Source organism: Chlorocebus sabaeus, chromosome 13 (genome assembly GCF_047675955.1).
Source record: "Chlorocebus sabaeus isolate Y175 chromosome 13, mChlSab1.0.hap1, whole genome shotgun sequence".
NCBI classification, from domain to species: Eukaryota; Metazoa; Chordata; class Mammalia; order Primates; family Cercopithecidae; genus Chlorocebus; species Chlorocebus sabaeus.
In genome coordinates, this window is record NC_132916.1 from 37,936,668 (window position 1) to 37,959,209 (window position 22,542).

A 22,542-nucleotide genomic window follows, 5' to 3' on the forward strand; every position below is an offset into this window, starting at 1 on the left:
TTGTAGATCTCCAGTCTTTCCTATGCAGCTTGACAAGTGAAGTGGAATGCCAACAATCTTCTCTCAACAAACTCAGAGGATAGAGCAGAGAAGAAAAGAATGTACTTAAAGACATGGTTCAGGACTTCACACAGATGACACCCACTTAGAAAACACAAACAAACTTTAGCCTTAGCAGAGTCAGGGCCAGCCTGAGATCTTTCTGCAGTGAAATTGGGATGGATCTCAGGTTGAAACCTAGTATATTAATCCCAATCGGTTGCCTCAATTCACCTAGAAACATCCACAAGTTATCTGCTAATGGCTCTACCTAGGTAATTGTTCACAGATCTTCAAATAGTTTTCCAAGAGCACTAAGTACATCAAAATCTAAAGTGTGTAAGCATGCAACAGAAAAAGGGTAATTAGTAAGATTGTTAGATATGTTATTTATACTTCCTTGGTATAAAATTGTGATGGCTTCCCACGAACTTCTATGCTGATACTGGCATTGGAAAACAGCTAGATAACTTTTTCATCCACTAAATTCTGATAATCATTGCCTGCCATTATCCAAATCCTTATCTTCTTGGCCTTTGCTTTCCCTTTCCCTGTATTAGTTAAGCAAAGAGATTGAAGACAGCAAAGTGCATTGGAAAGAATCCACAAATGCCATGTGGTCTGGGACATCTCACAAAAAAGCTCATCTGAAAAATGAGTGTAATTCCTACTTCATAAGCATTAATTGAGGCCGGGTGCAGTGGCTTCATGCCTGTAATCCCAGTACTTTGGGAGGCCGAAGTGGGTGGATCACCTGAGGTCAGGAGTTCAAAACTAGCTTGGCCAACATGGTGAAACCCCGTCTCTAATAAAAATACAAAAATTAGCTAGTTGTGGCAGCGGGTATCTATAATCTCAGCTACTCAGAAGGCTGAGGCAGGAGAATTGCTTGAACCTAGGAGGCAGAGATTGCAGTGAGCCAAGATCATGCCACTGTACTCCAGCCTGGGCGACAGAGCAAGACTCCATCTAAAAATTAAAAAAAATAAAAAAAATTCATTGAATTAATTCATGTAAAGTTCTTAGAGTAAGACCTAGCACATGATAGGTGCCACTAAAATTACAGAATCACATATTCCAGTTTGTCTAAGCTCATCCCAATTGATGCTTGTTTTCCAGCTTCTCAGTTAGTTTGGTATTGCCATTCTCAAGGGGTCCTGATTTGGATGATTGATAATAAATTATAGGGCCAGGTGCGGTAGCTCACCTCTGTAATCCCAGCACTTTAGGAGGCTGAGGCGGGTGGATTACCTGAGGTCAGGAGTTTGAGATCAGCCTGACCAACACGACCAAACCCTGTCTCTACTAAAAATACAACAGTTAGCTGGGCATTGTGGGAATTGTGGGCATTGTGGCGGGTGCCTGTAATCCCAGCTACTCGGGAGGCTGAGGCAGGAGAATCACTTGAACCCAGGAGGCAGATGGAGGTTGCAGTGAGCTGAGATCATGCCATTGCACTCCAGCCTGGGCAACAAGAGTGAAACTCTGTCTCAAAAATAAGTAGATAAATACATAAAAAGTAAACTTGTATGTCTAAATTTTGTGGAATCTTGCTTATAAATGCACATTACATGTTGAGCTATTAATACGTGCTACCATGTCCTGGAGTCAGAAAAGTGTAATAAAAAGCTAATTCTTAGACATTTACTTACTGTGTGATTTGATAAAAGTTACCTACCTGTGCAGTAAAGCCAGATAATATATAGCCAGTGACCTAATGGTTGTAAGAATATAATGAGATATAATATATATGAAAATGCTTTGTAATTTATAGCACTTTATATAAAGGAAACAAATTCCTTTTTTTTTTTTTTTTTTTTTTTTTTTTTGAGACCGAGTCTCGCTCCTCGCCCAGACTGGAGTGCAGTGGAGTGATCTCGGCTCACTGCAAGCTCCGCCTCCCAGGTTCATGCCACTCTCCTGCCTCAGCCTCCAGAGTAGCTGGGACTACAGGCGCCCGCCACCACGCCCGGCTAATTTTTTCGTATTTTTGGTAGAGACGGGTTTTCACCGTGTTAACCAGGATGGAAGGAAACAAATTCTTAAACTAAAATTCAACTTAAGGTATTATGTTTTGATAAATACCCTGTTTAGATGGCTGACTTAATACTTCTGCAAATATTCTATGTACCTAATATTTCAGATATGTTACTGGATTTACAATATTCGGTTAGAAAAAAAAAAAAAAAAAAAGCATCACACGATGCAGTGGTGCAAGCCTGTAGTCAGTCCCAGCTACTTGGAAGGCTGGGTTGGAAGGATCACTTGAGCCCAAGAGTTCAAGATCAGCTAGGCAAGATAGTAAGACTTCTGTCTGAAATAAATAAATTGAATTAATAAGCATCAAGGGGCCAATATGAACCACTTGCTCAATCATGCACTCAGAACTCCAGAACTCAGTTTTTCTTGCTTCTTGACTGGCTTTGGGCACTTGAAGAGACACAATAGAATTAGTAGTTATGTGCATGGGTTTAAGTCTTTGCTTTGCCATTAGCGAGTTCAGTAGCATTAAGCAGGTTATTTAATAATTCTAAGATCTCAATAGGGGTAAAACTATTATTACACAAAATTATTATTCTGAGACATAAATGAGATCATGATTATACAAGTCTTAGTACAAAAGCCTTAGCACAGTGACCTTGATATGTCTGACACATAGTAAAATATGAATAAATGTTAGCTATTGCATATAATTTTTTGAAGTTCTTAGCAAAGCTCTGAGGTGAGCTCAATATCTTTATTAGACTGTATTTTTATTATTGTGGAGCAGGAAGAGGTCAACAAACAGATGACTAGCTCCCAACAGTAAGAAAATTCTGAATGGTATCTTGTGATTGGCAGGAAGGCAGCTGTTGACCCAGGTCAGCAAATATTTATTAAGTAATTGTTATATGCAAAACATTGCTAAAAATAGTAGAATGTAAGAATATCACTCAAAACTAATAGTTATAAGCAGCTTATAATAGCGTTTGGTGAATGACACAGGTAAAAAGGCAGAATATACAAAGTGATATAAGAAGGTATAATAATAACACTGGGGCTCAGTGAAGGTTGTAACACTGTGCTGGGGTTAGAATTTTAAAGGTCTCATGGAAACAGGGCTGTAGATGGTGATATTTTAGATTGGTTCTGAGGGTTTGGATAGGCAGAAGGGAAGGAAAGAACATTCTAGGCAGAACTGAAGGAAATAAATAAGGACTCATTCCCAAACATTTAGCTGTTGGAGTTAAAGTGCATACATGGGTTACTGGTGTGAAACTTAAAAACAAGACAATAGATTTTTAAAATCTCTGTATCAACCCCACTCATGATCATCTACGAAATAACTGCTATTCACTCACTAACTTCAATGTATTATTTTCACCTGTGTTGGATGTTTTAGAGGTGAAAAGCATTTGTTCTGTACTGAACCTTTGAAAATCATTTCAAGTGAAATAATCTGGGTTTTTATATTATGTATGTTTTATGAATGTGAACCCATATATAATCATGATCATTTATTGCTGATAAATTATATAATAATATGACTGCTATAGAGCAAATCAGATGTGAGCCTAAATCATACCAATAAAACTAGATTGAATTATTCTCCAATATAGTGTCATTCATTCTTTTACTTAAAAAACAGCAAATATTTTAAACTATGTGCCAAGAACCATGAATAAGGAATTAAAAGTAAAAGTCTATATATATTGTTAATCTATTATAAAGAACAGGAAATAAAATTGGTTCATAATTCCCATAAGTATATTCTGTGAACATCAAAGTCTATTATATCTGTTATTTTCACTTCATTTTGAACTGATGTGGTCTTTTTATAAACTGATTTTTCTCCTTAGTTTTCTTTTTAATTTCTGAAAATGAGATTTTCTGCTTACATGTTTCAGTGCCTTGAACCAAGGCACTACAACTTACCACTTTTCAAAAATCTGCATAAATATACACTAAGCAGAATATACTCACTACACTTATCTAAGGCCTAAATTTAGCTTTCTAGTACAAATTAAGCCTGCCAATTATTGAAAATAATATTTTAATCCCAATTGTAAAAATATATATCTACTCTCTATAAGAGATTAAACAAATCTTCTATAGAGTTGATAAAACAAATCCTGTTTCTTCATTTTTATATGAGAAAGAAATATAACTAGGATTATTACAACATCTCCTACAACTCTCAGAATCTTCACCACGTTATTAACCTGGTGTTTTGATTCTCTTTGTTGTATTTTTTTAAGAAAAAAATTCTTAAATTAAAAATGGAATCACTCAGACTGCATTCCTTTCCAAAGAGCAAAGCTGGCTTCACACTAAAGAGAGAACTCTGCACCTCCTCCTTCTGGCTTCTAGTGCTCTACACTGTTGGAGAAGCTTTTCTAGTAATGAACCATAGGAATGATGCTGGGAAGTATAGTCTTTGATACATCTTTTAAAGCATAGATTTTTCACTGAATCAGCAATCACTCTTGGAAAATAGATGTAGACCACTTGAGGCAGGATCTTGCTCTGTCACCCAGGTCAGACTGCAGTGGTACAATCATGGCTTACTGCAGCCTCAACCTCCCTGGCTCAAGTGATCCTTTCACCTCAGCATCCCAAGTAGCTGGGACTACAGGCGTATGCCACCATACCCAGCTATATATATATATACACATATATTTTTTAAAATTTTTTGTAGAGATGAGGTCTTGCTCTGTTGCCCAATCTGGTCTCAAACTCCTGGCCTCAAGTGATCCTCTGGCCTCCACCTCTCAAATACTGGGATTGCAGGCACGAGATGCTGCGCCCAGCCTATAGTATTTAAAATTGTCCATCTGCAGCGTTCCTTCAAGCAGCTTATACACAAAATCAAATCAATTATTCTGGTGATCAACCTAATAAAAACAGTGCCATAATTTTAAAAAGAAGAATCGTTTGGCTGAATTAGAAGCCTCCATACTAATCCAACCTCTATGCATGTCATAATGGGCCTGATTTGGGTGCACTTTCGTATCTAAAGCATCATATTTAAAAAGGGCATATAAAATGGGAATGTTTGTATGGAGACAGGCTAAATGTTTTCATGGCAACAGACAAAAAGAACCCTGAAATAGAAGGTAGTTCTGGAGTTCTAGCCCTCAAGCTGAACAACTGTGGGAGAAAGTCTTTCAACTTCCTATAGAACAGTTAACAGAAGTGCTTCTTCATCAATATCTTGCGTATGTATTGCTTCATAAAGGCAAGTAGTATTATCAGTAATGTTAACAGAAATAATTTGATATTTTAAATTCGTAATGAAATCATCATTTTAAAGGAAAGAAGGGAAAATTTGAGTGTCGGCCTTGAGCTTCTGTCATTAGTCTAGTGAGTCTTGGTCTTTCTCTGCTTACAATGATTTTTATGCATGTTTCTAAAATGAAGGAAAATACCAGAAATACAGGTTGTTTGTGTATATAGGTGGCCCTACTTCTGTTATTTGACAATAATGACATTTCAGTAATGACATTGAAACAAACAAAAAATGTCCATTTGGGGCAGAGGAACTGACCCCAAAATGTAACTGAGTAAGATATGCTAATGTTTAGTAAAATACGGGGATGCTACCTGTGCAGGGCTGTGAACCACTTCCTTGGGCTCAATTTCATTCTCAGCCTTCCTGACAATGCTTATATCAATATGAACATTAAGCAGTCAAAAGTGGGGAAGCATTCAAAATATGTGGTATCCACCCAAGAAGGCATCTTCCTGTATGAGTTAGTAGGTGTCTTAAAAGAGAATAAATGGTTTAGCAACCCAAGGCTTTCTATTTTCCTCATTCATCATTTATTTTCAACCAAGCATGGTGGCTCATGCCAGTAATCCCAGCACCTTGGAGGGCCCAGGCTAGAGGATCACTAAAGCCCAGAAGTTCAGGATCAGTCTGAGAAACATAGTGAGACCTCATCTCTAATTTATTTATATATATTATATATAATATATATAAATATTAAATATATATTATATAATATATATAAATATTAAATATATATTATATATAAGTATTAAAGATATATATTTATATATATTATATAAAAATATTAAAGATATATATTTTTATATATATATAGGGCCGGACATGTTGGTTCATGCCTGTAATCTCAGCACTTTGGGAGACAAAGGCAGGCAGATTGCTTGAGTCCAGGAGTTTGAGACCAGCCAGACAACATAGTAAGACACTGTCTCTACAAAAATAGTACAAAAATCAGCCAGGCATGGTGGCAGGTGCCTATAGTCTCAGTACTCAGGAGGCTGAGGTGGGAGAATCAATCGGGCGCTGGAGGCTGAGGCTACAGTGAGACACGATTGTGCCACCGCACTCCAACCTGGGTGACAGAGCAAGACCTTGTCTCTAAATAAAATTAAATTCAATTAAAATAAATACATATATTTATTTATATTGTTTCACTACATTACTATGAGGAAAAATATTCCACATCTAATTGTCCTTTGCTCTTACAGATAGAATAGATGACTTCTTGAAGTCAAACCCTGCTGAGCAAATAGTATATACTCTAGTGCATACCGGGCAAACAGTATATATATAATGGTTGAAGACATTTTCTGGAATAGAGAAAACTAGAGCAACACCAGTCCTACCACTGTTCCTTCCAGCATCTTTGTAACCACACAGTGTCTGTGACATTTTTCTCTCAATTCCAATGGCCTGAACATTCAAATGTGGTGGGCACTGACTGCCACTGTATTTTCCTCATTCTATTATTTTTCCCTTTTCTCAAAGGGAAAGCTAGAGACATCCCTCCCTGACTAAATGGCCTCTATCTCCAGGAAAACATGTCACTACTGTAAGGAGAACACAAAGACCCCATTATGTCTTTACTTCTATATTTACTTTTTTTCTAAAATCTGAACTGTACAATTTGTGAACATAGGCATTCCAACATCAGAGCTAGGTTTTTTGACTGTATAATTCTGTTAACCCACCCTTTAAAGAATTCAAATTTAACATAGTTTGCAGCTTAAAAGCAGCATAAAATAAAATTTAAGAAAATGTCATGGCAACACATCAAACATTTAATGTCAGGTTCCCTTATGTTCATTGCATTGCAAAAGGCAACCACCAATTATGCAATTTTGAAATGATATTTTACTTTGTAATTAAAACCCAGGTTCCTCGTGCTTGATATTTGTAGAGCATCTGTGCAAAGCAATTGCTCCCTGGGAAGGGAAGATGGTATCTTTGCACTTTGAAAGACCTCTGCCTACAGTGCTGTTATAAATAAGCTTTTTTCCTTTGTTAGCTTAATGCACCTAACTTCATACTTAGATATGTTATCAAGGAATCACCAAATAGCATGCACGCGTAAGTTCATTGTTTAGAAGTTGGTGTAAATTTTATTACTAGACAGTTCCTTTGTTCCATATGACAAATATTGCCTTCATTTAATTATAATGCTGAAAACTTCATCTGATATGTACCCATCCTTTAATTGTTTCCAATCCTAAACTGACATTTTTGGACTATTTGAATATGATTTGAATAACAATGGACCAATTGATATGATGCTAAGGAAAAGAAGATACCTGTAAAATTGCCAATGGTGCATCATCTTTTTATGGTCTCTTGATTCTCCTTTATTGTAAGTTTTTTATAAATAAGTGAAAGGCATACATTTTATTTGCCCCTGTATTTGAAGTCCATTCATCATAGTGACCCTATTCTGTATAGTAATGCTGTGGGGTGCACCTTATTTTGACACAATATAGCTATCATCTTGCCTAATAAAATAACAGTACCACACACATTTAAGTTTATATATATAATATATAATATATAAATTATATATAATATTTTATATATATAATTTACTGTCAACCAATGGACTAAATCTCTATCTTACTAAAGTTCAATAGACTAAGGTACAATCATAAATGCAGGTATTTTAATAAATGAAATACTTGATTTATTATTTATTTGTTTATTTATTTATTTCTGAGACAGAGTCACCCAGGCTGGAGTGCAGTGGCACGATCTCAGCTCACTGCAACTTCCGACACCCGGGTTCAAGCAATTCTCTCTGCCTCAGCCTCCTAAGTAGCTGGGACTACATGCTCCCACCACCATGCCCGGCTAATTTTTGTAATTTTTAGTAGAGACAGGGTTTCACCATGTTGGCCAGGCTGGTTTTGAACTTCTAACCTCAGGTGATCCACCTTCCTTGGCCTCCCAAAGTGCTGGGATTACAGGTGTGAACCACCGCGCCTGGCCAGAAATCATTCTTACATATATTACACAATTTTCTACCTTCTTAAAGAGGGCATATTGATAACAGCACTTTTTCTTCAAAATGATTCAGGACCACTTTTGAGCTTCGGTTATTAATAATTCTAAAATAAGACCAGGCGCGGTGGCTTATGCCTGTAATACCAGCACTTTAGGAAGCCGAGGTAGGTGGATTGCTTTAGGTCAGGAGTTCGAGACCAGCATGGCCAACATGTTGAAACCCCATCTCTACTAGAAATACAAAAATTAGCCAGGCGTGGTGGCATATGCCTGTAATCCCAGCTACTTGGGAAGCCGAGGCAGGAGAATCGCTTGAACCTGACAGGTGGAAGTTGCAGTGAGTCGAGATTGTACCATTGTACTCCAGCCTGGGTGACAGAGGGAGACTCTCTCTCAAAAACAACAAAAATGGACTAACTAAAATAATTCTAATATAAGAATGACTTCAAGACAAAGAATCAAGTGGGATGTTTTTCCTTTTTGCAAAATGACTCCAGACAACTGTTTTCAACCTACTGTAGCATTTTATAGTTTATGGTTCTCTCCTAATGACTAGGAGTTTAATTTTTTCTTCTTAATCTTAACCAGGAAGCATATTAGAAGTAAAATATTTCCTCCTTTGTATGAAGAGGACTTTGGACTCAATAACTGTATCAGGAAAAAATGTTAGAATGATATATGAATCATGAGTGTACAGACACCAAGGACTGAAGGAACATGTCTATCACTCTATGACCTGTCTTGTGTGGCTTTTGTAAGATTAATTTAATCTGTTCAGAATCTTTATAATTGAAGTACTAGTTTATTATTTCAGGTAGGTGAGCTACTGTTTTACTGAGTTGTCTGTAAAAAGAGCATCCGTATGGTGTCACTGACTCAAACTTCATAGAAAGCAGGAAATTTATTCCTGGTTTCTAGAAAACAGCTTGAACGAAAGGTAGTCAGTTGTTCCTCTTTTCCCCCCACTTGTTTTATTAGGGTACAATTGACAAATAAAAATTTTATATATTTACAATGTACAACATAATGTTTAGAGAGAGAGATATATATGCATTCTAAAATGATTATATCAAGCTGATTTCCATATCCATCACCTCACCTACTTTTATCTTTGTGTGTGCGTGTGTGTGTGATGGAACATTTAAGATCTAATTTCTTAGCAATGTTCAAGTATACATTACTATTATGAACTATAATCGCCATGTTCTACAATAAACCTCCAGAACTTATCCATTCTAACTGATGCTTTCTACCAACATCTCCCCATTCCCCTCAAATTGTTCTTTTATTAACTATAAAAATATTTTAAGCGATAGGCCAGGTGTAGTGACTCACGCCTATAATCCCAGCATTTTGGGAGGCCAAGGCAGACTAATCACTTGAGGACAGGAGTTCAAGACCAGCCTGGCCAACATGGTGAAACCCCATCTCTACTAAAAATACAAAAAGGAGCCGGGCATGGTGGCATGTGCCTGTAATCCCAGCTATTCATGGGGCTGAGGCCAGAGAATCACTTGAATTCAGGAGGCGGAGGTTGCAGTGAACTAAGATTGCACTGCTGCACTCCAGCTTGGGTGATAGAGCGAGACTCTGTCTCAAAAAAAGATTTAAAAAATTGGCCAGGTGTAGTGGCTCACACCTGAAATCCCAGCACTTTGAGAGGCCAAGGTGGGTGGATCCCCTAAGGTCAGGAGTTTGAGACCAGCCTGGACGACATGGTGAAACCCCATCCCTACTAAAAAAACAAAAATTTAACCGGACATGGTCGGGTGCCTGTAATCCCAGCTACTCGGAAGGCTGAGGCATGAGAATTGCTTGAACCCAGGAGGTGGAGGTTGCAGTGAGCTGAGATCGCACTATTGTACTCCAGCCTGGGCAACAAGAGCGAAACTCTTTCTCAAAAATAATAAATAATAATCATAATAATAAGTAAAAAACAAAGCCAGAGAATAACACAGTTGATAACTGATATTTTAAAATTCTCCCTTGCTTTGTAATATACTAAATTCTAAACATGTGGCCTATTACAGGATGGAATTTTAAAATAACAGGCCTATTTTGGAGCCTATCCATAGTGCTGAGATAATAGAAGTGTAAGATCTTACTTATAATATAGTTCCACAACATGAACTCTAAATGTGATGTTTTAGCAAAACTCCAACATCAGGCTAGAATCTTATTCAAGTCTATACAGTGTAGAATTAAGAATCAAGCACTGCAAAACTATAATGTTAGGTTCCAAACAGCTAACTTCTAGGGAGGTAATTAAAACTGGGGAAAGGGAGGTGAAGAATGACTTTTATTTTATATTCCATACCATTTAACTTTTCTTTTTTTCAGACAGGGTCTTGCTCTATTGCTCAGGCTGGAGTATAGTGGTGCAATCACAGCTCACTGCAGCCTCAACTTCCTGGGTTCAAACAATCCTCTCACCTTAGCCTCCCAAGTAGTTGGGATTATAGGCATTAGTCATCCCACAAGGCTAGCTTTTTTGATATTTTGTAGAGACAGGGTCTTGCTATGTTTCCCAGGTTGGTCTCAAACTCCTGTCTTCAAGTCATCAGTCTGCTTCAACCTCCCAAAGTGCTGGGATTATAGGAGAGAGCCACCACGCCCAGCCTCAGTTAGTTTAACATTTTATACAATATATGTGTGTGTGTGTATATATACACACACATACATACATTATTTTTCAATTAAAAATTATTTTGATTACTCATAAAACCGCAAGAATATTTTACTTCAAAGAAACAAAAATGTTACTTAACTCTGTGAGATAGCTCAAATACAATTAGGATTTTCACTGCTTACTTAATCCTTAAATTTATTTAGACTGAGTGTTGTATTAGTTTGCTAAGGCTGTAGTAAAAAAGGGTAATAACTGAGTGGTTTAAGCAACAGAAACTTATTGTCTCACAGTTCCGAAAACTAGAAGTTCAAAATCAAGGTGTTGGCAGGATTATTTCTGAGGGCGGCCAGGAAAGGATCTATTCCAGGGTCTTTCTCTTTGGCTTGTAAATCACTGCCTTTGTGTTCACTTGACATTCTTCCCCTGCATCTGTGCCCAAATTCACCCCTATTTATAAGCACACCAGTCATATTGGATTAGGGTCCACTCTAATGATCTCATTTTATGGTGATTACCTCTATAAAGACCCTATCTCTACAAAAAGTCACATCCTTTTTTTTTGAGATGGAGTTTCACTCTTGTTGCCCAGATTGGAGTGCAATGGCGCCATCTCAGCTCACCGCAACCTCCACCTCCTGGGTTGAAGCGATTCTCCTGCCTCAGCCTCCTAAGTAACTGGGATTACAGGCATGTACTACCAAGCCCAGCTGATTTTGTATTTTTAGTGGACACGAGATTTCTCTGTGTTGGTCAGGCTGGTCTCAAACTCTTGACCTCAGGTGATCTGCCTGCCTCGACCTCCCAAGGTGCTGGGATTACAGGCGTGAGCCACTGTGCCCAGCCAAAAAGTCACATTTTAAGGTACTAGGAGTCAGGAATTCAACACAGGAATTTTGAGAGGACTCAGTTCAACCCATAACAAATACGTCAGTTCACTCAGGCTGCTATAACAAAATACCATAAACCGGGTGGCTTATAAACAAGAGAAATTCATTTCTCACAGTTTTGGAGGCTAGGAAGTCCAAAATCAAAGCACTAGCGGATTGGGTGTCTGGTAATGACCCGCTTTCAGGTTGGTAGATGGTGCCTTCTTTCTGTGTCCTCACATGGTAGAAGAGGCAAGGGTCTCTCTTGGGCCTCTTTTATAGGGGCACTAACCTCATTCATCAGTGCTCTCCCCTCATGACTAATCACTTCCCAAAGGCCTATCTTCTAACACTGGCACAGATGGTATTTCAACATAAAAATTATCATATTGCAGAAATTAAGATGAGGATTAGAACTTCAATATATACATTTGGTGGGACACACACATTATATATCCACAATCTATATCCCTTGTGGAGATCTGGTTAATCAGACCATGATCCAAAGCAGCCGTAGGCCCACTGCTCCCTGGCCTCACTGTGGGCATCTTCTCCCTCCTTCCTCTTGGTTTCTGCTCTCAACACCTAGAGAGCTGGGAGCAGCCACAGGTCACCCCCACCAACAAGCAAGTAGTTCTGGCAATTCTGTTTTCATAGACTTCTCATTATTTTCAGAGAAGTAATTCAAAAAGTATCTGGAAAATCTCTTTCTAAAAAGACAGAAGTTTTCCTGAAAGTTGAGAGTCCTGCCCACACACTTCCCACACGGACAAAATCCGACAATTTTTCCTTTGGGAAAACACTATTGCTTGAAAACTCATTTTGTTAGCGCTGGCACAACAGTGTTTCAAAACATATTAAAATGAAAAAAAATTCAGTGCATGCGGATACTGTTGGTGGGACTCTCATTTTACCTAGTTCTGTATGAGAATTTTTATAAGAATGTGTGTCTTTGGTTAACATTCAATTATAACTTTCTGCTCCCTATTTTCTTCAGTTCTTATACTAAAAGATCCCAAGTTTCCCCTATATCTTATTTTAAAAGAACATTGCAAAGATAATTGTTTTTATAGAATCATACAGTAAGAAGAGGACCTTTAGTGATTAGATGGTGCAAGCTTTCATTTCACAGATACAGAAACTACACCCAAAGGGTTCCTGAGAGCTGCTCGGGGATGCTGGCTTAAACATTAGAAGCAGTTGGCCAGACAGAAGACCACTGTGCTGTGTGCCTGCTTTCATAGCAACATTTAAAATTATGATCTAGCCTATAAAAAGGGACCCTTCCAGAATCTTTAGAAAAGTAATAAATTTGTGATCATTTTTATTTAGTGCTAGTGTCTGAACTGTGTCTTACACTTGAAACTTAAAAACAAAATGAAACAAAAACTCCACAACATATACACCTAAAATCCAGAATGAATTTGTTTAGCTTTAAATAAGGTCTGATATGAGAGGAACATGGAACTCACTGACAATAAGTTCCCAATTTATAGACTGAACTTGCCCATGAAAATAGAAGATTACCAAAGGAAATATAGCACATAAAATTGAAATATTAAATACTAATAAAGACCACAAAAATCAATTTGAAGAGATAGCTTTTATTTTTAATGTCATTTTCATCAGCTTTCCCTATAAAAGTAGAGATCCATTAAAATTTTTTTTTTTACTCTACTCGCTTTGATATTCTGCTCTTCAATTGGTAAATCATATTCTTCTTCCTGCCAAACATGTCATCCTCACTAAATCTGGAATGGGATGCTTGGCTAGATTTCCTTTGTTATGGATATTAGAAAACCAGACAGATAATATTTTTCCATGCAAATTGGGACCTGCTTGTTGAGTGAATTAGCTCTGATAACAGCTAAAACCAAAACAAAACAAAACAGAAATAGAATGAGAAACAAACTAACAGTCCATACAATGTTATTAACATATGATCACATAATCATAAGTACATATATAATTAAATTTGGGAGCAGTAAAGAGGTCACCTTAAATTTCCCAACATGCTTGCTTTGAAATTTTAAATTTTTTCAGAACTTCAGAAAATAGTTATAGTAATTACTAAATCGTTTATGCCTTTAGCTATTGAAATTCATTTTAAAAGTGGCAGTACGTAGGCCAAAGCAAAATGGAAAGTTAATTATTGCCTAAAGTTAAAGGACAGAGGTCTTTCAGATAATAAAAACTTTAGGCATGGCGCATTGGCTCACGCCTGTAATCAAAGTACTTTGGGAGGCTGAGGCAGGTGGATCACTTGAGGTCAGGAGTTCAAGACCAGCCTGGCCAACATGGTGAAACCCAATCTCTACTAAAAATACAAAAATTAGCCTGGTGTGGTGGCAGACGCCTATAATCCTAGCTACTTGGGAGGCTGAGGCAAGAGAATTGCTTGAAGCCAGGAGGCACGGGCTGCAGTGAGGCAAGATCGTACCACTGCACTCTAGCCTGGTATGATATGCTACAGATATGAGACAGAGCGAGACTCCATCTCAAAAACTACCAAACAAACAAAAAAACATTTAGGTAGACTCAAATGAAATCCCATTTTGTTTCAATCTTAATGACTGACAATTTTTCTAAAATTTTTGAATATATTTTCTGCTTTAGTAAACAGTGTATAAAAATTGTCTTAATATTTATTTTATGGTTGAAAACATTCATGTTTTAGAGTTATTATCTGGTGGCAATTACAATTAAATAGTAATGCAGATTTGACTAGGAAAGTAAGAAATATTGACATGAATCCATGTCGGCCCCCAAAATGACCCTACCATTATTTCTGTTGCTTTTTATAGTCTTTGAGGTGAGTTTTATTCTTTTTATATTGCAGCCACTCATAGACCCTTGGCAGAAGAATGGTGCAGTCACATTTTTTTCTCAGTTGGACCACCATGCAATCTGCTAATTCCTGTGATCTGTCTTTCTTCTCCTTTTGAAGAAATTCTAAGAAAGGAAATGATGGTTACTTACATTTTCACTTTACTGAATTCCAGTTAATTAGGGGTTTCTGAATCTGAAATCAAGATCATATACACATGAAACAAGAAAGTTTCTTTCTTGCTCCATCCAGGTTAATTCTATTATGCATTGACATTAACATTATTCAAGTCATTCATATTAAGACAGAGCATTCCCTTGAAGTCCTGAAATTTCTCTGCATTTTTTCCTTTGGCTACTAATAGTTTAAGGAATAATTGTATTTTTTTTTTTCGATGTCAGAGATATCTGTTATGTACTTTGACATCAAAGAAAGTCCAAGTATATAGGAGGAGGTTAAAAGAGTATTCAAGCAAAGAGTGCTTGAAATAAACAGGCTGTCAGAAACAGTTTTATTGCATAGAGATTTGCAATCTAGTGACATGTATTGCAATGATGTTAATACACACATATACATACATTTAATGATTTGCTGAGACTTCTCCTGAGGGCATTCTAAGAAAATAATATTACTCAAAGCACAATGAATTAACTGCTCCCATTAGACACCTCACTCAAAAGAACAGAGGAAGAACCTTGTTAAGTAAGAGATGCTTCCTTGCATAGTGTGCAGAAGTGTCCTGACTTATTGATCATATTATTTAGCTACAATTTTAAGTCAATGCCTCTTAAAAGATAACATCTAAAGAATATATCTGCTGATTTCATCCTTCTCCACCCTCCCTACAGAAGGGACAGAAGTTTCTTTCTTTCTCCCCTTGACAGAAGGATACACTGATTGCCATTAGACTATACATGGTCCCTGCTTGAAGAAATGTGCATGCTGGTCTAGCAGAGACTGCAGTGCCCAAGATGACTACCAGGATAGGATGGCATTCACTTTGGTTCCGGCAGTTGCATGTCCACAGTGCCACCCCACTGCAAGGCCACCATTGCACCCTCAGGGCTCCTTCCTGACTGTCATTTGTTGTTTTCCCTTCCTCCTGCTCCATTTGTGACCAGCCCCACAGGTTTTCCATGTCAATAACAAGCATGTTCTAAATAGTAAAAGATTTCAATCCCCTCTAAAATAAAATTCAATGTCATTTACCAACCTGATGAAAATTTTCAGCCACAGAAAATTCATATTTTAATCAATGCCCTGGAAAGAACTCATGTTTTCCACAAAGCTTTATCTTCTACGTGGTAAAATAATATCTTCTGTGCTCACTTCAAGGAAATGTTACTTGAGGCAGGCTCATGTATTACTTTTGTTGTTTACATTCATGACTTGCTAGTGGCCCAAGTTTTCATGGCAAATATGTGCCAAGAAAGCTATGATATGCTACTGATAGGACATTTTAGGCATATTCTTTTTTCGTTTCCTTTTTTTTTTTTTTTTTTTTTTTTTTTTTTTTTTTTTTTGAGGTAGGGTCTTCCTCTGTTGCCCAGGCGGGAGTGCATGGTGCTATCACAGCTCACTGCAACCTCGACCTCCTGGGCTCAAGCAATCATCTTGCCTCAACCTCCCAAGGAGGTGGGGCTACAGGCATGTACCACCTGGCTTATTAGTATTAGTATTAGAGATGAGGTTTTACTATATTCCCTGGGCCGGTCTCAAACTCTTGGGTTCAAGTGATCCTCCTGTCTTAACCCCCCAAAGTGTTGGGATTATAGGCATGAGCCATCACTCCTGGCCTCTATTTTGGGAGGCATATTCTGTCTTTCCTCGTGACTTCATTCAATCTGACTCTTCCACCTTCATGTTTCCAAAACTCATCTCTGTCTGCTGTTCATAATAATACTTATTACATCAAATCTCTTGCAGCTATTTGTTTACATATTTTTCTCCTCTTCTAGACTGAAAACTACTTAAGGTAGAAACAGTCATGCTAATCCTTGTACCTTCTGCTCTAAACCTTAAACTTCATAGTTTAACAATGAACCAGAAGACCTCATTCTATGTTGGTCCATTATTTTGTGTGCCCTTCTTGCCCTGCTCGCCTTCAGGGATATTGTAGAGATATAGGAGGTGGATGATATGAAAGTATTTTGAAAATGGAAAGAAAATCCCAATCCAAATGCAAGGCATAGTAATTTATCTTTAGATAATAAAAAATAAAAATTTCTTTGAACAGTGTTTGAGTTTTGTGGATGATTTTTAAGCCAGTTATTATAGTTCTGCATTGATATCTTAGACATATTACTTCATATAGAAAATAGCTTGGACATGTTTAAAAACCTTTCTAAAAATTACATATATCATGGGCAAAAGACATAGAATTGATATGTAATATTGTGTGTATGGTCCATGTTAAGTGAATCTGAATAAGCAAAATTTGCAGAAGAGTAGCACATTAGCCAGTAATAAGCTGGTGATAATATGGGAAAACCAGCACTAGAAGAAAGTTTCAGGAAAGAAGGGTTCTGGCTTTATAATGTCTCATCTGTTTCAAGCCTGTTTGACAAAACAGACATTCAAAAATTCTGTGTTCAGAAATTCTAGGAGTCATTCTTGATTCTTCTCTTTTTCATACACCGCAAATTCAAACCATCAGCAAAACCTTCAGCATATATTCAAACTCTCATCAGTTCTCACTCGTCACTGCCATCATGTCCATCTTGCCCAAGCACCATCATCACTTACCTGGATTCCAGCAAAGGCATCCGGACTGGTCTCCCTGCTTCAGCCCTTGCTTGCTTTTACAATCTAGGTCACATCATGTCGCTCCTCTGCTCTAAACCTACAGTGATTTCCCATCTCACCAAAAATAAAACCCCAACCTGGCCCTGTGCTACCTCTCTGAACTCACCCTCTATTTCCTCTCTCATTTGGTCCCATCCACACTGCCTGCTTGCCACCCCTTGAAAGAAGCCTAGCTCATTTCCATTTCAGAGCCTTGCGCTTGCTATTTCCAGGGTGAGAGACTCTTCTGTTGGCCTTCAATTACTAGAGAGTAAATTTTTATTGTTCTACTCCATTCAAATATTATCTCTTCCAAGAAGGCTTTCCTGACCACTTTAGCAACCTCCAACCAATCACCCTATATCCTGCTATCTAGTTTTATTTTATTCTTTTCATTCATCACATTCTGATATTGTTTTTATTATCTGTTTGATTAAGTTTTTTTTCATGTGTTAATATTTTGTCTTTTCTTACTAAGCTATGAGCTCCATTATGGAGGTGCTCTTGTCTGTTTTATTTGCTAGTGTATCCCAAGGACATAGACTGTATTAGTCCATTTTCATGCTGCTATAAAAAAATACTCAAGGTTGGGTAATTTATGGGAAAAAAAAAAAAGGTTTAATTGACTCACAGTTCAGCATGGCTGGGGAGGCCTCAGGAAACTTACAATCATGGTGGAAGGAGAAAGGGGAAGCAAGCCACCTTCTTCACAAGGTGGCAGAAAGAAGTACAAGCAGGGGAAATGCCCGATGCTTATAAAACCCATTAGATTTCATGAGAACTCACTCACTATTACGAGAACAGCATGGGGGAAACCACCTCCATGATCCAATCACTTCCCACCAGGTCCCTCCCACAACACATGGGGATTATGGAAACTACAATTCAAGATGAGATTTGGGTGAAGGCACAACCAAACCATATCACAGACGATGTCTAGCACATGTGCAGTGTGTGATGGCTTTGTGATGTGCAACCTAGTTAGGCTAAACTACAGCCTCTAGAGTTGCCTTTCTACTGTGTTTCCAAATACAGAGGGCTACAAGAAATAATCTCTTCTGAGAGCTGGAGGATGGAAGGGAGGCAGCAGCTGTTTTGTGGCATGCAAGCACCTTCTCCCAGTTATTCAAACACTAATCTAAGTGCTGCTATGAAGAGGTTTCACAAATGTAATTTGTGAAAGTACTATATCAGTTGACTTTAAGTTAATTGAAAGAGAGATTATGCTTGGTGGACCTGGGTTAGTTTGAAGACCTTTAAAAGAAGACTTAGGGCTTCACTTAACTCAGAGACTCCCAATAGCAGTTGGGTGTGCAATTGCTCCCTTCTCTCTGCATCTTCATCCCTATCTGTCTGCTACCAGTGGACAACAAGCTTCAGGTCATGCTCCTGGGACTCCAACCTGCTCATGATCTTGCTTCCTGGCTGCCTGCCCTGTGAACTTCAGGCTTATTTAGTGAGCCTCCACAATGTCATAGGTCAATTCCTTGTAGTGAATCCATGAATACACACACCCCACATCTACATTTCCTTCTGGTTCTGACCCTGTGGTTCAGCCCTGACTGATGCAACAAATGTTCAATGAACAATTTATTGCATTAAAATATGAATATAACACAAAAGATTGGAAGCATAATCTATTGTTTATCTATTGTTTCACTGAATCACCCAAAAACTTAGCAGCTAAAAACAGCAATAATCACTTATCATCTCTCATTTTTTTGTATGTCATGAATTTGGGAATTACTTAGATGGGCAGTTCTTCCTTGGTTCTCTCATGAGGTTTCAATCAGATGTTAGCAGGGGTTGCAGTCCTCTGAAGGTCTTACCAGGGAAAGAGGACCCACTTCCTAGCTGGCTCACCCGCTGGGCAAGCAAGCTGAGGCTGGCTGTTGGTGGGAGACATCAGTTTCACTCCCCATGGGTCTCCCCAGGGATCTTTGAATATCCTCATAACATAGCATCTTTATAACATGGTGGCTGGATTCCTTCAAGGGAACTAATCCAAGAGATCAAAACAAAAACTGCAATTTCTTTTAAGACCTATACTTAAAAATCATATATAGTCACTTTCAAGTTATTCTTTTCTTCTTTAGACAGGGTTTCACTCTGTCGCCCAGGCTGGAGTGCAGTGGCATGACCCTTGCTCACTGCAGCCCAACCTGCTGACCTCCCACCTCAGCCTTTGGAGTAGCTGGAACTACAGGCATGTGCCACCATGCTCTGCTAATTTTATGTAGAGACAAGGTTTCACCATATGGCCCAGGCTGGTCTCCTACTCCTGGTTCAAGTGATCTGCCTGCCTTGGGTTTTCAAAGTGCTGAGATTGTAGGTGTGGGCCACTGAGCTCAGCCTTCAGTTATTCTTTATTTTATTTTATTATTTATTTATTTAGATACAGGGTCTTGATCTGTCTCTCAGGCTGGGGTGTAGTGGCACAATAATAGCTCACCGCAGCCTCGAACTCCTGGGCTCGAGCAATCCTCCTGTCTCAGCCTTCCAAGTAGCTAGGAGTACAGGCATGTACTGCCATGCCCAGCTAATTTAAAAAAAAAAAATTTTGTACAGATGGGGGCTTGCTATGTTGCCCAGCCTGGTCTCAAATTCTTGGACTCAAGTGATCTTCACACCTCCTAAAGCTCCTAAAGCTCTAGGATTACAGGCCTGAGCTACCATGCCCAGTCTTGCTTTCCAGTTATTCTAATAGTCACGCAGATCAGTCTGATTCCATAGGAGAGGAGGCTGTCTACACAAGGGTGTGAATAGCAGGAGGTGAGAATTGGGTGCTATCTTGGAGGCCAGCCACAAATACATAGCAACATACTAAACATGTTAGCTCTGAGTAATGGAATAATGGTTATAAGCTTCCTCTTCATACTTTTCTGTCTTTTCTAAAATCTCTACAAAGAATATGGTTTTGCTTTATTGTTGTGGTTTTTTTCTTTTCTTTTCTTTTCTTTTCTTTTCTTTTCTTTTTTGAGACAAAATCTTACTCTGTCACCCAAGCTGGAGTGCAGTGGCATGATCTCAGCTCACTGCAACCTCCACCTCTTGAGCTCAAGCAATCCTCCCACCTCAGCTTCCTGAGTAACTAGGACTACAGGTGCGTGCCACCACATCCTGCTAATTTTTTTATTTTTTATTTTTTATTTTAAGAGACAGTGTTTCACTATGTTGCCCAGGTTGGTCTTGAACTCCTGGGCTCAAGTCATCTGCTCACCTCGGCCTCCCAAGGTCCAGGGATTAGAGGTGTGAGCCACTATGCCCGGTCCATATATTATGTTTAAATCAGAAAAGATATGTATCTGTAGCTGTTTGTATATATACCTATATGCATATTTATGTATCGATATATTTATCTTCAAGTGAGAAACTAGGTATATATTATACATCATTCATAACGACAGACCTAACAAATAAAGTTCTCTAAATTCTTCTTATGCTTGATACTACATTTCCATATGCCTAAACATAAATTTTCATTCATTATAATGTAAATAATCAAGTCATTTACAAAAGTGTGCACCTGGTTATGTTCTAGAAAATAAAATCAAATCATTGTTTTTTAAAAAGTCTCAAAGATAACTTAATTTCTAAAGCACAAATTATTCTTAACAATAATATCATCCATACTCACATAATTAGATGACAATATAATCGAGGAAATATTTGGGTAGCAAAGTGGGAAATGGAGATGGAAACATTTATTTGGAGGCTAGACACTGATTTTCAAGTCTGTGAGGATGTTACAAATAATCACCAGCTGAAAAAAATCAACATAGAAATTTTGTTTTGTGTAAGGACTTTCTTTACTTTATCTTGAGTCAGTTTTATAAGTTTAAGCTCATTTTTACATGCTGCAAGTTATGGGAAGAATATGGCTCCTCCATCCCGACCCCTATTCCAAAAATGTTTATGTTGAAGCCTTAACCCTCCATGTGACTGTATTTGAAGACAGGGCCGTTAAGGAGGTAATTCAGATTTAAAAGATCATAAGGCTGGGGCCCTAACCCAATGGCGCAGGTGGCCTTACATGCAGGGGAAGAGCTATCAGAGATGTGCATGCACAGAAGAAAGGCCACGTGAGGACACACCAAGAAGGCGGCCTCTGAAAGCCAAAGAGAGAGATTACAAGAGAAATCAAACTTGCCCACACCTTGATGTGGGACTTCCAGGTTCCAGAACTGTGAGAAATGAGTTTCTGTATTTAAGCTATCCAGGCCATAGTATTTTGTTATGGCAGTCCTAGAAGGCTAATACACCATACAATTTAAGATCTATGGTAACTGAGCAATATTTTTAACAATGCAATAGTTTTTGAGTATTGATGCCAACCAGATTAGTCTTTATCTGAAAATACTGAAAATTATGAAAACACACCAAAAAATAATAAGATAAAATCATTCATAACTCACCACCTACTCTTCATTTTGTAGTATTCCTTTTTTCCATGCATATATACTTTTAAAAAGTAATATTGGCATCACCCCATTATGTGTATATTCTGTAATTTTCACTTAGAAAATATATATTAGTGTGTATAATACTGTGTGTGTGCCTGTGTGTATGTATGTAGGGAGAGGTAGATGATAGATAATATAATATATATTAGGATATTAGGAGAAATAGATAAATGCTAGATAGATGATAGAGAGAGAGAGTTATGGGGTGAATGTTTGTGCCCCCCCAAATTTATATGTTGAAACACTACCCCCACCCTATGTGATGGTATTAGGAGGTGGGACCTTGGGAAGTAATTGGGATTAAATGAGATCATGAGAGTAGAGTCCACATAATTGGGATTGATGCCTTCATAAGGGTCATGAGAGACCTTGTTTCCTCTCTCTGGTCTCTGCCATGTGACAATACAGTAAGTCAGCTGTCTGCAACCTGAAAGAGGGCCCTCATGACAACTTGACTATACTGGCACCCTGATCTCAGACTTTCAGCCTCCAGAACTAAGAAAAATAAATTTCTATAGTTTAGAAGCCACCATGCCTATAGCAACCTGAACTGACTAAAAGATAGGTAGATGGATATATCTGCGTATACATACAGGTACATATATAGGCAGAGCATTTATATTATATATACATATATTATGGGAGTGTATATATATACACACATATATGTACGG

The 22,542-nt window shown here is 38.0% G+C and overlaps 1 pseudogene; it reads right to left on the bottom strand.

The window, feature by feature from the left end:
- Positions 1 to 4,303: 4,303 nt before the first annotated feature.
- Positions 4,304 to 4,457, bottom strand: LOC119625590 (small nucleolar RNA U3; annotated as a pseudogene).
- Positions 4,458 to 22,542: the final 18,085 nt, after the last annotated feature.